This window comes from Motacilla alba, chromosome 3 (genome assembly GCF_015832195.1).
Source record: "Motacilla alba alba isolate MOTALB_02 chromosome 3, Motacilla_alba_V1.0_pri, whole genome shotgun sequence".
In the NCBI taxonomy this organism is placed as follows: domain Eukaryota; kingdom Metazoa; phylum Chordata; class Aves; order Passeriformes; family Motacillidae; genus Motacilla; species Motacilla alba.
Window position 1 is genome coordinate 38,561,932 of NC_052018.1, and position 17,260 is coordinate 38,579,191.

Sequence of the window (17,260 nt, forward strand, 5' to 3'; positions counted from 1 at the left end):
GGAAAATGGTCTTGGTTCTGCTGGATAACAGGAAAGGATCTTGAACATCCTTGCTTTGTTATTGCTGAGGTCCACTGGAAGTACAACAGTTACAGCAATGTTACTCAATCCCACAAGAGCCAAGCATATCAATTTACTGTTTCCACAGCTGCAGGGTATTCAGTTCTGGCTGCACCAGTTTGTGGTCATTGCAGTGCATTTAGCCATACACCAAGTCAAGTGTCAGATCTACCACTGAGAAAGGGCTTGTTTTTCCTCTGGGTTGTTGGATGCTGATGTGTACACATCCTCTTGCTCTGCTATCTGCCCATCAACCATAAGTTCCTTTATTGACCATCACTAGCCCCTCTTAGGTTTCTTTCTCTCATTTACACCTAAACCCTGGCACACACACATGAAAGGTAATTTCCTATTGGGAGATCTTGCTAAGCTTTCCTTTTCTATTTTTTTTTTTCCTGAAGGCTTTTTCCTCTGAAATCTTCCAAATTTTGATCAGCAGTGAGGACAAAGGAAAATGCTTAAGTAGAAATGCTGAACTCTAAATAGACATTTATGAATAATGGAGGAAGGGATTGATGTACATTCATAACCATTCTGTCTGACTGAGAAATTGCTGAAAAGTTATTCTGAGTTTTAGGTTTATTCTTCCTTCATTACAAATTGCTGGAAGGGCCAAAAGCTATCCTTTCAGTTATTAGCAACAATTAAGGTTGTTCATTTGATACCCAATTACTTTGATACTCAGGAAACCCTATTCATTGAGGGCAGTTAAGTGTGAAAACCTGACAAAAATAAAATGAAAAGTTGAGATTGTCATTATCCAGCAGTTTTTCAGACTTTGTAACACCATGTGAATATATCTTCAGCACTAGGATTAGGGCTCAATATCCACAGTTGGCTTTTTTTTCTGTGTTCCTTAATGTATTAATAAGGAAGCATAAAGTCAGCACACAGTATGTAGCTCACTTTTTTCAGTTAATGGTTTGCCTTACATGATCATGCCTTACATCAATTCCCCTGATCCTTCCCTTTAAGAATTTCTGGGAAATGGCATGGTGGATATTGGGGCTCTTTTCTGGCTTGCTGTTAGCATGCTACCAGACTAGTGGAACTACAGAGTAAATTTACCACACTGAAATTATTACACAAGATGGACAATTTCAGTTACTCTTTAAAAACCTGAGGCCATGGACAAGTAACATTTGTTTTCCACTTAATTTTCTATTTCATTATCAGCCGTGTGTTTTAATCTATAAAAATAAAAGACAGTCTTTAGAACGGAAACATAGCAAGAGTTACCCACAAAGGGAATTCTTGTCAGTCTTTTTGTTTATGAGTTCTCATTCATATTATATGGTCTTGATGGAAGATATTTGTCCAAATGAAGAAGTATATTCTAGTGTGAGAATAGAACTGAAATGAGGAGCACCTGTATTTGACACTTTGGTGCACAAAGTTCCTAAGTGTTTTTGGGGAATACTCATATCACAAAATATGAATGCATATTGAAGCTACTGCAACTGCAACTGCAATGCACTATTGTGACACCTGCATCACAGATGAAGGATGGTAAAGGAGTGGCTAATCAAACCATCATCCAAACCTGTGAGCAATATTTGCACTATGAAAAATGACCATTTTGAACAAATTTGTTGGCAGAAAAGAAATTTTCTTGGGATAAGATGGGCATAGAAGAATGTAGCTAAGTAAAATAATGGCAAGTTTTGACTGAAGTGAAGGTGATAGAACCATACAGTGCTTTCAGAAGAACAGCCTGACTTGACTGCAATATAAAATGTATTTGTCTTGTAAAGCTGCATAGCGGTGTTAGTGACATGTTGTGAAGATGAGTCAACCTATGTAAAAATGGAAATAATAAGTTATGACTTCCTGACTCACTACACTAAACAAAGCAGCCTAGAATTTAAGGAAAGAGTTGGTGAAAATTTATATGTAAATTTTGCATTATTTTTTGGTTTAGGTAAAACCACATTAGTTGAGACTTTTGTATGGTGTGTGTTTATGAGGGATTTTGGCTGTCATATGCCCTTGAGCACTCAGATGGAATACTTATAAGGGTCCAGTTCTGGGAAAGTTTTCTTTAGCTTATTTGGAGGCCTGGGTAAAGAAGAAAATGCTGTGGTGGGCAGGGATGTCTCAGATGGTAAGGTTACAGCTCCTTTCCTACACAAGTCTCATAGACAAGCTGTCCACAGAATGGGTGTTGTAGCAAAGAGAATCACCTGAGACATGGTAAAGGGACAGACATACATGCAATCTTGATGGCCATAGATTTTATCCTGGCTGTGTCCTGAAAAGTGGGTCTTACTTACAATTCACTATGAAAGAAGAAGGGCAGAGAAATTGGATAGAAAGGAATAGAAACTGGGGAAAGAGACAAGTAAAATTTTTATGGCTCTTGAGGGGCCTGGGGTGATAAGATATGGTATCAAACATAGAGATTTAAATGGCATGGAAGGATAAGAAAAAAATCCATATTCAAGTCACAGAATGGCTGCCAGGGGCTTTTTGGGATTGCTTTCCTCTGGATCTCTGGATACTCCATGAAATGGTCTCTAGGCTAATATCCAATATTCCGGTCGGTATTCCCAGTTTCATCAATCAGGACTTCATAATCTGAATAACTAGTCAGGCAAGGCAACGAGCTTTTCCTCAAGCAGAATTTAGGAAATAAACCCTAACAATGCCCTTTGAATAACTCGAAATGATGTCTGGTCTTCCTGGATGAGGAAGCACTCATGGGGAGACCTTTGCAACTTTGTAGGAGTCTCTGTTAAGTGAGTTGGATTCATCTGCTTATGGGATTAGATTTCCACTCATTTGAAACCCATTGAAGGGCCTGGATCAATTCTCAACAGTGTTGACTCAGATTTCCCTAGGAAAAGGGAAGAAAGGACCATTTGAATCAATAGCTATGTCTGCATACTTGTTAATGGAAGAGCCATTTATTACTTCGTGCCAGGAAATCATCTCTGCCGCTCAATTTTGATCATTTCCAGAATTGTCCCCAGCAACCCTTTGGCCCACATCATGTGTCACTTCTCCAGACAGTGTTTGGGCACAGTACAGGAGTTAGGACAGCTCGCTGGCTGCTCCTAGAAGGGAGTTCGGAAGCAACTGCAGTATTCTAGAAGACAGGAAAATTTAAAAGTTTGGACATGGGGCATTTCAAGTCAGCTAACATCAGTGCTAAAGACACTTCCTGGCCTTGTTAGACTTCTTACCCTGTTTACATATTTTCTCTAAATTTACCCCCTTTTTTTTTGTTTTGATTTGGTTTGGTTTGGTTTGGTTTTTTGGGGTTTATTTTGTTTTGTTGTTGTTGTTGTTGTTGTTGTTGTTGTGTTTTGGTTTTTTTGTGGGTTTTTTTTTTGCTTTTTTTTTTTAAGAAATAATAAGACTTCTTAACAAAATGTCATCAACCAATGAAACAAAGCCTGATTGACTGATGCAGGATTTTTAAAATTAACATTATTTAGCAACTTTTGCTTCAGCTGTCTTTTCATATCTCTCCCAAGAGGAAAAGAAAATGAGACTGGCCTTTGCCACACTTGTGCAATTATTATTCTGTATAGAGGGATGATCAGAACAGGGCTGATCAAACCAGCACTGCTGGTTTCTCTCAGAATGTAACTGCAGTGATGCTTATTTTAAAATGGGCTTCTCATCCATTTCCTCTTATAAAATTCAGAGTATCTGAGCCCTGCAATGAAATGCATTTTACATCAGATACACCATCTAAACAGTATCTGGAGCAGAGAGAGATCTCATCACTTCCAGTCCTAATTAACCTGTGGGTTTTCTCTTGTGGCATGACTCCAGTCTATTAAATCTTGCATTTCTTGCTGCAAAGTAGCACAAGTTCAATGGGAAACATAGAAAGTGTCTTTCTCTTCCAGAATACGGTGTCTCAGCAACCGGAGAAAGCTTCTGGGAGGTGGATGCAGTAGATTTGAATTACCTCCATCTGTAGTAAGATGAAGTAAGAATCCAGTTCATTTCCCAGGCCCTTAAAGACAAAATGGTTGTAACACAACTGCATCCTTTGGTGATCTATTAGAAAAATGTAGATTTTTAGAAACCTCTATCTTGCTAATATCCATGTCTTTCATAAAGAAATTCCTAATTCCTGGTTTTCAGTGGATGAAGGCAGGAGAGATGGGCTGCATTTTATATGCATTCCAGAGATTTAACAACTTAAATGTCAAACATGAACATATGGTAACTTTAGATGCTAGCAGTTACAGGGATGTTTGGGAAGAAGGGGATGAAGGGAAGAGGAGAACATTTGTGAGATAAGATTGAAGATCAATAACTCAAATTCATTTTTGCCCAGTTATTAAATGTCTGTAAGCCTTTTCTTCATGCTGGTAGATTCATGTCAGAGCACAGGCAGAGACACTGAAAAAATGATCATTCATATTCTTAAAATGATACTACAGTCTCTGACACAATATCACTCTGTTCCAACTAGTGTGCTTGAAAATAATTCTCAGGCATGCATTGGAAATTAGCACAGAGTGGGAATCATTCCCAATAGGCAGTTTGAATGTTGTTAGCTTGTTTTTGATGGCAAGAGAGCTTAATAGTAAGGATGTGCCAGTTGGCTTCAGTGTCGAAGAAAGCCCTAGGCTCTGTTTAGTTTGCCAGTGTAGATATAATCCTATTGGTTCTAACATGTAAATCTAACCTGAATCTTTCTCTATTTTGCAGAGAAGGCGAAGGCTGTTTTGGGATGCTGCCCCTTGTGATTTGGAACTGACCTTGAAAACACCTATTCATATAAATTATTGTAACTCAAATAGTTCCACTGATCTTAAAAAGCTGCCTATAAAATCAGAACAAACATTTGTGAGTGAGGTTTCGCAGAATCAGCATGCAGTGGGACAGGTGCAAAATAGAAACTTAGAATCTAATTCCTGTGCAGTAGTGCATTCTACTTCCAGAGAAACTGAAAACATAAACAACACAGCAATCTATCTCACCTTTGAGTTGTTTGTCTATGCATAAGTTGATTCTGTGGCCTTTCCCCAAATCAGTAGTGTTAAGAGTTTAATTTTATTTCTATCCCCTTGTACCAAGCATGTGGCAAAAAACTACTCCCCTAAAAATTCTACCTTTGTAAGAACAAATGCATTATTTTTCACTGTGCAGTAGTGTACCATATGCTCAGTATTGTTTCTTCTTTTTATCCTTTCATCCTCAGTGAGGAAATTGAATGAAATCTCACATTGTTGTCTATTTCCCCATCAAGGAGTTTCTTCCTTGGAGGAAAAAGAAAACTTATGTACTATCTGCACTTGTCTTTAATATCAAAAAACTAAGAAACAAAGTGTTATTAATTATTTAGAAATTACTGGCTTGATCATTATACTAAATGACAATTATGATTATTGTTTACATCAAGAAGTTTCAGTGAGGAAATGGAAGAACAAATTCCCTATGTAGTTTGAGTTGCACAAACATAAAGAAAAAAGATAGACTCAGTACTTCATTTTGGAGAGAAAGAAGCAAGAATGGCCAGTTTTGAGAACCAAAGGGCTAAAAAATAAAATTGGTTGGATTTATTTTCATTGGATTGTCCCTCCCTTCTGCAACCATATCCAGGGATATCTATCACATCTCTCCATGCATCCCATGCTTTTCTCACATTCCACTGCCTCTATCCCTTACATAGCTGTATGTATGTATGATCCATTTTACACCTCTCTTCACCTTCTTTTGTCATTTCTGGTACAATCCTAAGAGAGTGCAGCCATTGTCGTAAATAATTTTCTATAGCTAGCTCTTGCAGACTCATGAGGATGCATCTGCCATCCATCTCAGCAGACTAAAGTATAGGGGACTTAATTTCTTGCATTTGAGGAAATATTATTTCATAGAAGTCTTGGCTGGAAGGAGTCTCTGGAGGTGGTCAAGCCCAGAGTTTCTATTTTAGTTGGGACTATACCACCACAAGGTCATGCGGTTTGGTTATTTTTTATATATTTGGTTTGTTTTGGTTAGGTTCTTGGAAGAAATCCAAGGACACAAGGTTCTGCCTTATGCCTGCCTTCCTGGATAGCATGTGACAGTGATGAACAACCTTTCTGGACAAGTCTTCTTCCCCTCTAATGGGAATGTTCCTAGCCATAGTTTATGGCCTTGTTATTTCTTCTGCCACTACCACAAAGACATCGGCTTGGCCATCTTAAAAACTGACTTTCAAGCTGCTGTAGGCTGTTCAATTGGTCCTGATCTGTCTCCTCACCAGAATAGCTAATCACAGATCTACAGACACATAGAATCATTAAGGCTGGAAAAGACCTCTAAGATTAAGTCCAACCATTAACCCAGGACCACCATGTTTACCACTAATTGTATTACAAAGGGCTACAACTACATGCCTTTTAAATACTTTCAGGGATGGGGATTCCACCACTTCACCAGGCAGCCTGTTCCAATGCTTGACAATTATTTCAGTGGAGAAGATTTTCTTAATATCTGATAAAAATTTCCCCTGGTGCAATTTGAAGCCATTTCCTCTCATCCTGTCACTTGATACCTGGGAGATGAGACTAACCTACCAATATCAATATCTTCTCAGGTAATTGTAGAGAGTCATAAGGTCTTCCCTGAGGCTCCTTTTCTCCAGGCTAAACAAACCCATCTCCTTCAGTTGCTCCCCCTAAGACTTGTGCTCCTTACCAGCTTTGCTGCCCCTCTCTGAATATGGTCCAGTACCTCAGTGTCTGTCTTGTAAGGAGGGACCCAGAACTGAACACAGAATTTTAGGTGTACCCTCACCAGTAGAGAGGGAAAATCACTTCCCTGCTTCTGCTGACCATATTACTTTTATACAAACCAGGGTGTTTCTTGGCTATCTGGTCACACTGTTGGCTCATGTCCAGATGACTGTTGACTAACACCCCCAGATCTTTTTCCACCAAGCAGTTTTACAGACAGTCTTCCCCTAGCTTGTATTGATACATGGGGTTGTTGTGAACCAAGGGCAGAATCCAGTCCTTCACCTTGTTGAACCTCATACAATAGGTTTTAATGCATTGATGTCCACCCATTAAATCATTGATGATGAAGCCTGTCCAGATCCCACTGCAGAGCTTTCCTACCCTCCAGCAGATCAACACTCCTGCCCAGATTGGTGTCATCTGCAAACTGACTGAGGATACACTCAATCAATCAGCTGTTCCAGATCATCAATAAAGATATTAAACGGGACTAGGACCACTACTGGGTCCTGAGGAACCTCACTAGTGACAGGCCAACTGGATGTAATGCCATATACCATCATTTTCTGGACTCAGCCATCCTGACAGTTTTCTATCCAGGTACCAGTGCACCCATCCAAACCATCTGATGGTCCCTCAGTCCACCCTTAGAGGTGGTATGTGGACAGCTTAGCAGTCTCTGATGTTTTCAACCCTTCTATCTTCTCACTTTGTTCTTTTTCTTCTTCACTTTTTTTTATTGCTCATATTTACAGTGGGCTGCACGAGACTGTCTCACTTTGCGTCCTTTACAAGTAATTCCTAATACTGTTCCCTTCACTCATATTAATAACAACAGTTCAAATTTCTTGTTAATGATATCTGATGAGGTGATATCTCCTCTGATATCTACTCTGCTTGCAAGTAAAGTTTCTCAGCTCATATGCAAAAAAAGACATCAGCTTTGGGACATCTGTTTTTCTTGTGTTGCTGATACCCTATTGTATGATCATCACCTGGCTTCATTGCCAGGATCTGTTGCAGTGCTCTGTAGCTGGACTCTTCAGTGACTTTCAGTTGATGAGTGATGTCTTGTTTGTTTGTTGTGAGGTTTGCTGAATTCTTCTCCTCCCAGACTCTCTTGCCTCAGCAAAGTTGTTCCATGTGTCACTTCCATCTGTACCAGCTCTTTGCCTTTCTTTCCCATTCTTCAATGTAATGTACGGCATAACTGTCTGATTTGTTTGCTCACAGAATCTCTGCAGCATATTGGGTTTTGTTAAAAGCTTGTGACTATGCAAAAAGGTCTGCTGTTTTCCTTACTCTGTGTGCTGGTTTTGCTTGAGATAGAGTTAATTTTTTCTGAGTAGCTTCTTCAGTGCTCTGCTTTGGGATAATGCTGACAACACATTGATGTTTTTGTTGTTGCTCAGTAGTACTTACCCTAGGTCAAGGACTTTTCAGTGTTCCATGCTCTGCCAACAAAAAGGTGCACAAGAAACTGGGAGGGAGCACAGCCAGGACAGGTGATCTGAACTGGCCAAAAAGATATTCCATACCATGTGACATCACACTCAGCAAATAATGATAGGGGAAGGAGGAGGAAGTAGAGGGACACTAAGAGTGATAAACTTTGTCTTCCCAAGTAATCAATCATTAGACACGATGAAGCTCTGTTTTCCCAGGAATAGCTGAACACATGCCTTCCCATTTACCCACAGGAAGTGGTGAATAAATTCCTTGTTCTGCTTTGCTTGCACATGCAGCTTTTGCTTTACCTGTTAAACTGTCTTTATCTTAACCCAGGAGTTTTCCCAGTTTTGCTCTTCTGATCCTCTTATCCATCCCAACAGGGAGGGGAAGACGGGGGGGAAGTGAGTGAACTGCAACTAAGCAGCTGATATCTGGGTTCAAACAATGACACCCTGGTTACTACACTCTGAATGAGGTGAAACTGGATCCAGCAGGGAGAGAGGTGATTCCCTCCTGGAGAAGATGCATATGCTCAACTCAGGGAGGTTCTAGAGTGTAAAGGGAGAAGGGAAAAAAAAGTTTTTTAAACCATGACAAATAGAGAAAATTCTGCATAAAAAAGGACCAACTGACTTCTAATATAACTGAAGATTAGAAAAAAAAATCCAACAAATTAATTAACAAAAGCCTGAACCATACAAAAATCCTTTTTATATTCACAGACCATTAGATGGCTTTGGTGTATTCATTTGTGAAGAGCATGCAGCCAGATGGACTCAAAATTTTTGATGGCCCATCATCCTGCCCAAATGCCTTATGGAACTATTCACCCAGCAAACCCAACAGAATCTAGTTTCTCCACTGATGGAATGAAAATTGCTGGAAGAAATTCTTGGTGGAGGTTTGCTTCCTTACACCTTTGTTATATCTTCAGTCAGTATTAACATTTTCTTTCTGAAATAAATCAGCTTCTCCAAATTAATTGATTTCCATATCTAAAATCACAGCTTCTATTTGCTTCAACTCATTCATCACAACTTCCTTCTGCCCCTATTTTTTCTCTCCTCAGAGGACCTTGCCAATTTCTATTGAGAGAAAGGAGATAAAGTGTGAGTTTGTGAGTCTGTTCTCTTTTTTTTTTTTCCTTTCTAACCTCTCATATTTCTCCAGCATTGAGCATGAGGAAGCTTCTGTTTTCCTCTTCCCCACAAAGTGGCCTAAAGTGTCTCATATCATCTCCTTACCTCACATTGGGACACTTTTGAGCATCTAGATCTCTGCTTCTTGTCTCATATTACAAACAAGTTCTATATTTTTTCCATTCTTGTAAAGAGAAAAAAAAAAAGTTCAAACACACACTTGCATTTGCACCAGTCTTCTTATCCATTTCCTTTGAGGGTTTTTTCTAGTGCAAAGCTAATTTAATTCTCATTTCAATCAGAAACCTGTTCATGTGTGGCTGCTGTGAGCTGCAGTGTATAAAAGCCCTATTACCTTTTTCACTTCCAATGGCAAATACCAGAATCAATCTCACGCCCTGCTCTGACTGCCACCAACAGCCATCCATCTTCAACACTGCCATGCTTGTTTTCTTAAAAGTGTCTTCCTGGTGACTCTGTCCTCTTCTAAGTCTCAGTTGCCATGTCCTTTAGAGAATGCCCCTTTGTGCCTTACTCTCCTCTCTATGTTTCATGTGTCTGCCAGTGGTCCTTCTTCATCATCCAAACATGGTTAATCCATACTAATGCAACCAGAATACACCCATCTGTGATTTCACGGCAGAGCAATTTCATTCTGTCTAAGGCAAAATTCTGATGTGTTTATCCAGTATTACCTGGTGATTATCTAGTCATCTCATCTAAACAAATCTTTTTAGGAAAATTGGAAGCACTTTTGTTCTTTCTTCCTTAATGTCTAATCCATATAGAGGAAGTGTCTGTGTGTGTCACTCAAAATACCTGACTCAGATATAGTCTCTGGGTCCTCAGGTATAGGTTATATTTAAATATTGTGTCTTCCTTTTGTACACTACCTTTAATACACAGCTTTTCCATTAATCTCTACTGCCTGTAATATAATCTTTTTGGATGCTATTTAACTGATTTCAATCACCTATATGCAGTAGAGACATTTGCATCTGTGCTCTTTTCTTTGGATTTCTCCTTATACAGTGGAGAAAAATAGCTCTTATAGAATGGAAATTTTGCTAAAATAGTCATCCAATCATTTTTTAAACATTTTTTTTCCTCAAAAGTTCCTCTATTTTGGAGGACTAGCTCCTATGTAAATATTCATGCTGCAGAAGTCTAAAATTAGTCTGAAATCAATCTTGTCTCCTTTTTCCTTTTTCTCTTCAGCTTTGTAATTTGGTTCCTTTAGATCCCACCAAAGGCAAACTATCCCCACTTAGAGTCCATATGAAAATAGCATTCCAGGTTCATTTCCCCAGGCTGTAACTTTGACTTTGTATCATTCATCATTATTCTTCCATTCAATAACTACACCTTTCATCGGAAATCAAGTTTATGCCACTAATCTTTCTCACTCTTTTCCATCTCTCATTTACTGTTCAGACTGACAGCCACATATGGCCACTGCTGAAACCTCATATTGTTTACTTAAAGATATTTTAGAACAAACATATGTATAGTTCCTCCCAGGCTGTCCTGCATGTTTAAGGAAATATTCCCATATACATCTGCCATGCTGTAGAAATTAGATTTTTACAAAACCCCACCAAATATCTTCTTTGCTGTGACACTTACAAGAAACTTGTCAAGTGTTGGTATCTGAATCCCCGAAGCCCCTGATCTGGATGTTCAATCACAATTCTGTTTCTTTTTCTCCTTAGTCTCACTTCCATGAAAATAGTATTTTTGAGCAAGGACTGTTTATGACTTGTATTTACACAGTACTTAGCATAAAGATAAGTCAGAGTAGGAATAAATATTCCAAATGTTAAAAAAAAATTAACAAATAATAATAACAAGAGCAGTATGAGATATTTTTCTATTTGGTATTTAAATTATCTCTGAGTCTCAAATGAGCAGAATGTACTCTTTCTTTGTTACTTCAAAAATTCAGTAAGAATATAATTTTTATAGTACTTCAGAGGAAGAAAAAACTATTATTGTTCAGTAAGTATAACCATATATGATACCCAATTCTTGCAGGATAAGAAGCATAAGCCTGCATTTTAGACTGAATTTTGCACCTGTCTCCATTGGGAATGGCAAGCTATTTACAGTAATTCAGGAGCATTGCTACCAGAGAGCTTGGCAGTGACAGAACTGGATTATGTGTTATATTGTAGGTCACAAAGACACAAGAAAATTCACCCCAATAAATTTTTTCCAGTCAGCTCTAGTGTTATCAGTTTGTGTACCTTGACTTAATTGCTTTGTTTATATAACTTTTAATATTTTAAATGTAGATAGCAGTATTCATTTCTATTTGCTTCATATTTACATTAGTTTGGAATTGAGTTTATTAAGTTAAAGCTGAGTTTTAAGAAAAAAATCAGATTAATGGTATTGTGCGATTTCAGGTTAATTAAGGAAGTTACACTACTGTTTATTTTTTTTTAATACAATTTATAAGGATCTATTTTTTTCCTTAATCTGTGTAATTAATCAGTTCATGTCTGATAGATACTAATGAACAAAAAGAAATGTATATAGTGTTATTTCTTATATAATCAATTGTCAGAAGGACATTTATCTTAACCTAGTATTTCCCATTTCAGTTTATTTCTATAATCTCCAGACATATACAGAAATAAACTTTCCCATCAAGTTTGTACAACCTAGAACGCAAAAAACTGTCATTTTATTTCATTAAGTTCAGATCCACCTCATAGACTTGAGACATGAATTTTCAGTGACTGAGTGCAGCAGAAAGAACATCACAAATTAGCCTAGTGAGCCAGTGCACATTTTTAATAGTATTTATTTCCATAAATGTAAGTGCTGGGAAGCTGATTTCATTAAAATTATGGCATATTACATTTAGGATCTCTATTTGCATATTTTCTGCAAGCTGAAGTATTAGTTTTTGAAGTACCATTTTAGGAAAATTTTGCAGTGTGACAGATACAGATTTTCATTAGGATCACAGCAAGCTGTTGGCTAAGATTGAACTCTAGAGAACAAGCCCCACTAGAACTACACAAAAATATGTTAAATTACTATCAGGTTTGTGGAAGCATGAATTCCACAAGAAAAAGCAAATTAATATAGATATTCAAGGTTGTGACCCCCTGAGGTATAGTTCTTGGAGAAAATAAATAAACTCCAAAAACCTCAAATCTTCAAAGGTCAAAACTATTTCATTTAAAAGGCAAAAAAGATCAGGAAACATTTTTTCTTGCTTTGATTTGATTGCATATTTATAGAAAAAAATCTGAGTAGGATGAAAAAAATAGAAAATAATCACCTGAAATACTTATGAGATTATGATATGCTCTACTTTCTAAACTCATGAATGTCTGCTTTTCACTCAATGATATGACTTTTTATGCTTTGCTACATTCATATATTCTCATTAAGTCTCATAATCCAGGTGCATAGTTCTGTCTCAAGGGAGACCTCCACTCATGTTTTCTCTGCCCTCTGTTTTCAAATGGGGAAATGAGCATAATTGATAGCTGTGCTCCTTTTCCTTTGAAGCTCTTGAGTACAGAATCAAGTGGGAAAAAAAAGAACAACAAAAAAAAAGTGTTTGTACATTTATGGGGGAAAGGATACTGCAGAAGGACAAAGGAACACGGAAAGCTGGAAGATGAAGGAAAAATGGAAGAAAATCATGAGGGAACTGCAGCTGAAGATAAAATGCAATATAGTATCAGATTGCAAGAACAGAGGGACAGAAGTATGAGTGAGTTCCAAAAGTCACTTCCTCTAGAGATCTTGTGTCACAGATGCTGCTGCTGCTGCTGCTGAAGAATAGGATTTAGACATCCATCAAAAGCCTGCTGTTGTCCTGGTGGGAAAATAAATAGTTCAACATATTGCTCATCTAAACCAAAGTTACCCTGTAAAGACTTAGAAGGTTGGGAAACTTGGGACCCATGAAGGATTCTCTCCATTCTTTCACTCAGTTCTCCGCCTCTGTCTTTTCTTCTCTCTTTCTTTTTATATCTGTAAATGTTGAATATATACAAAATTCAAAAATTTTATATATATATATATATACCCACCACATATAGCATATTAACAGGTTTAGGTAGGTTTAAGTGGTGTGTGTATGTCTGGGGTTGTGGGTGTGTGTATTTTCACACGTGTATCTATTATTACATTTATGTGTAAAATGTATGTGCAAAAGTCTTCTCAAGCCTGAATGAAGTAAATATAAATCTTATTTAAGAGCTGGCTGAATTCCAAACTGACATTGCATGTAATAACTTCATACTCATGTGCACACATAAAGACATTGTACATTCAACAGTTTTAATGTTCAAATGCAAAGTATAGGTCAATGTTACAATTATTCATGATGCATATATATCAGAACATTTCCAGGAGGTTAAAAAAAATAAAAATCAAGTAACCCTGAAAGATTTGGAATTCCGGCTGGATCCATAACCATTACAGATATTCAACAGCTATTTTTTTAATGGGATTTTATGTGAGTTTTCTCCTCTTTCTTCTTTCTAGCGGGAAACAGAAGGATTAGATAGGCTTTGGACAGAATTGCTAGAAAACACAACAGATATGAAGTTTTTTCTTCCAACTTTGTCTTAGAAAATCTGTAGCCTAGACACAACTGAGAATTATAAGGAAAATAGTCCTTGTATATTAATCTGTTGAGCATAGCATGAAAAAACCCAATCAATCGAAGCCCAATACTCACTTTAACATTACTGTTGTTGGATTCTCTGGGAGCAAATTAAGATCACTAGATTTAAGGCCAAGGTTTTATGCCTGCCCTGACTGACAGTCTAAGATTCTAAACTGGATGCAGCTCATAAGGGAAATTCTTTTCTATAGTGTTTAGCTGTGCAATTAAAGCGATGAATTTTCTTAACTTAGTTTCTGGATTTGTACAGCTGCTAAAACAGTAGACATTCACCTCATTCTTCTTCTCTTCTCTTTTATGATGCCATAAAGATTTTATGAGTTATTAATGAGGACCTAGACATTTGACCTCCAGTACTTGGCTGAGGACAAATTTATCAAAGCAGAGCTATGATAGAGCCAATTGGAGTCTGTTGAGGTGTAAGAAGCTGTATTCTGTGTCATTAAATAAAAGCAATAAAAAGTATGCTGTTTGTGCCTTTGTTCTTAAAAGTATGTTGAAAAGTTGTCTTTGCTGGCCTGACAAAACCCGTTCACTGGCAGAGCTGCTCCTGTCTAGTTCAAAAAAGGTTCTGTAACTTAACACAGAAGGAGGCAGAGGAGAGACTGCTTTGCTCTTAAAAATATTCTTTAATTTTTTTCCCACAAAACCTGTGAGGGGTACTTAGCCTAGACCAACAATTTTCTGCAGACCCATAAACTCAGTTTGGCTTTATGAGAAGACTGCTGACAAGAACCACATGAAGTTTAACAAGGGGAAGTGTATAGAGGACCAAACTCATGCAGCAACTGTATGCTGGGGTTGACTAGTTACAAAACAACTTTGCAGAATATGACCTGGCTTCTGGTGGCCAGAAAGCTCAACATGAGCTATAAAAGCATTATTGCAGCTGAGCAGGCCAACAGCATCCCAGGATGAATGAGAAGGAGCAGGTCAAGGGACGTGATCCTTTCCCCCTAACTTTTTGCTGGCAAGGCACAGCTGGAGTGCTCAGTCTATTGTTGGGTTCCACAGCACAAGAGACCCAGGCTTATTGGAGCAAGTCCAGTTGTGGTTATTAGTGGGTATACAAGGAGGGACTGATATATCTAGGATTGTTCAACATGTAGGCAAAGGGGCTCAGGGTGGCTTATAAATATCCTTGCAGTCTTGGGTAACTTTGAGAGGGAGATTTGGACTAGGCAATCTCCAAAGGTCCTTTACCATAAGAACTGTTCTGTGATCCGGTGATACTATGAAGTAGATCATCTGTCCAGGAAGTCCTGATGGAAGCCCTCCTTGCATCCTTCTTGTGGGATGACTGTGGCATACTGTCAATGTAGAAAATATTACACAGTATTCTGACTTGGAAGGGACGCACAAGGACACTGATTCCACCTCTTGAAATGAACAGTACCGGGACTGAACCCTCAATCTTGGCACTATTAGCACTGTGCTCCAGCCAACTGAGCTACTCCCAGGGTTACTCTTCCCTCGTTTCTCTTTCCCTCCTAGCTGTAGACACTCCAGGGAGTAGTGCATTTGCCGCTAGCTTCCAGAGGTTAACAAAAAGCTTATCATCACAGCAAGAGGGTCACAGCTTCTTATTTATGCTTCAGCAGTGTCAAAGGCCAGCTGGCTGCAGGAGTAAACTGGCCATGATCAGAATAAGAGTACTCCCACAAAATTAGGAGTAGCCCTCCCACCAAGAAGGGAGCCACATCAGTACCAAAACAGTGCAACCCTCATAATTTTCTATATTGTTAGGGAGATAGAAACATAGACACCGTGGTATAAAGGTACAGATGTATTCCTTTACAGATATGCCAAAGCGAATAATATGCTGTGCAGTAATTTATATGTCAAAAAATGTAAGGCCTTTTCCACCTTTGAATAAGGCAGAGTAATTTTAAGAGACTCTCACAAGTCTTTGAGGTGAGGTACCTTCTAACATTCCACTAGTACAGTTTGGTGAGGAAATTACCCAAGGTTTTGGAACTGGGATTCTAGAAGTGACTTTTCTCTTGTCCTTATTAGGTAGCTGGAAAGAGATTACAGTATAAGGTGTAAATTTAATGTCACCCTGGCAGGAGGTGGTGGGTTAGGAATCTTGTCAGTCACTGATTTACTGCTTAACAGTAGGGAAAGGCTTTAGAACAAACCCTGTAGGAGCATTATAAGCACTTTTTTCTTGTCAAGATGTCAGAACACAACACAGGGGTAGCCACTAAGCTTAAAAATGATTTATCAAAAAAAGACCACCTGGAGATTATCTTATTTTTGTCACTTTAAAAGGACATGAAAAGATCATTTTTGTCATAGCTCTTTCCTGGTCAGTAAACAAATCCACAGAGGGCAAATTTACTCATAAACTGGCCATTGATTTTATGAAACTCTTCTAATTTCTAAAGTTCCATTTGTTGCTGCTACTTAAAATGATTTGTGATACATTTTTCTAAGTTCCTGTCTCTCTCCACTCTACAAATTTTTAATTTCCATGTTCAAAAAGCTGAATTTTCTCCAAGCTGCCGGAAGTATTCAGACTCTGCTAAATATTTTAATGTTGAGAGATGGAGACTTGTAAAGGAGAGCATTGTTAAAACTCTGACATTTTATTCTGATTTTCCATCAGTGGTTATGGTTCCAGAAAACTGCAATTTAAGACATTTTAAAATCCTCATTCTAATCACATGAAATAATAGCACTTTCTATAGAGAACCAACAATAAAAATAACCTTTGTCAAGACTAGAAAGCTAGTAGCAGAAGTTATAAATTGACAGCTTTAGTGTGACCTGATTAATAAAAAAAATTCCTCAAGACCCTTAAAAAAAACCTGTGTTTGATGTCAAGGTCAGGACTCAAACATAAAAGCAACATAAAACAAAGCAGAGTATTATTTCTAGCAATAATAGTACCTTGTCCGGAGTTGCAATTAAAGCTGGTGTGAGTACAATATGGACTGCTTACCTGTTTCCCTTCTTATGGTTGGTTTGGGTTTTTTTATGTTTTGGGTTTTTTTAATACTACATGAAAAGAGCTGCTGAACTTTGAAGCTACATTGTGTAGCACTTTCAGATGGAAGTGGCTCAGATTAACTTAGAAAACATTTTACAAATCTTCACCATGGACAACTATTTCCAGAATCTAAAATACATGGGCTGAAACAAACACTATATAAATTTGTGATTTCCATATAAAAATGTCCTTGGGTTGCTGTTGGTATAAAACAAGGTTTGGCTCAAACTTCCCAGCAGTACATACCAAACAGAGTTTTCCAAAACCA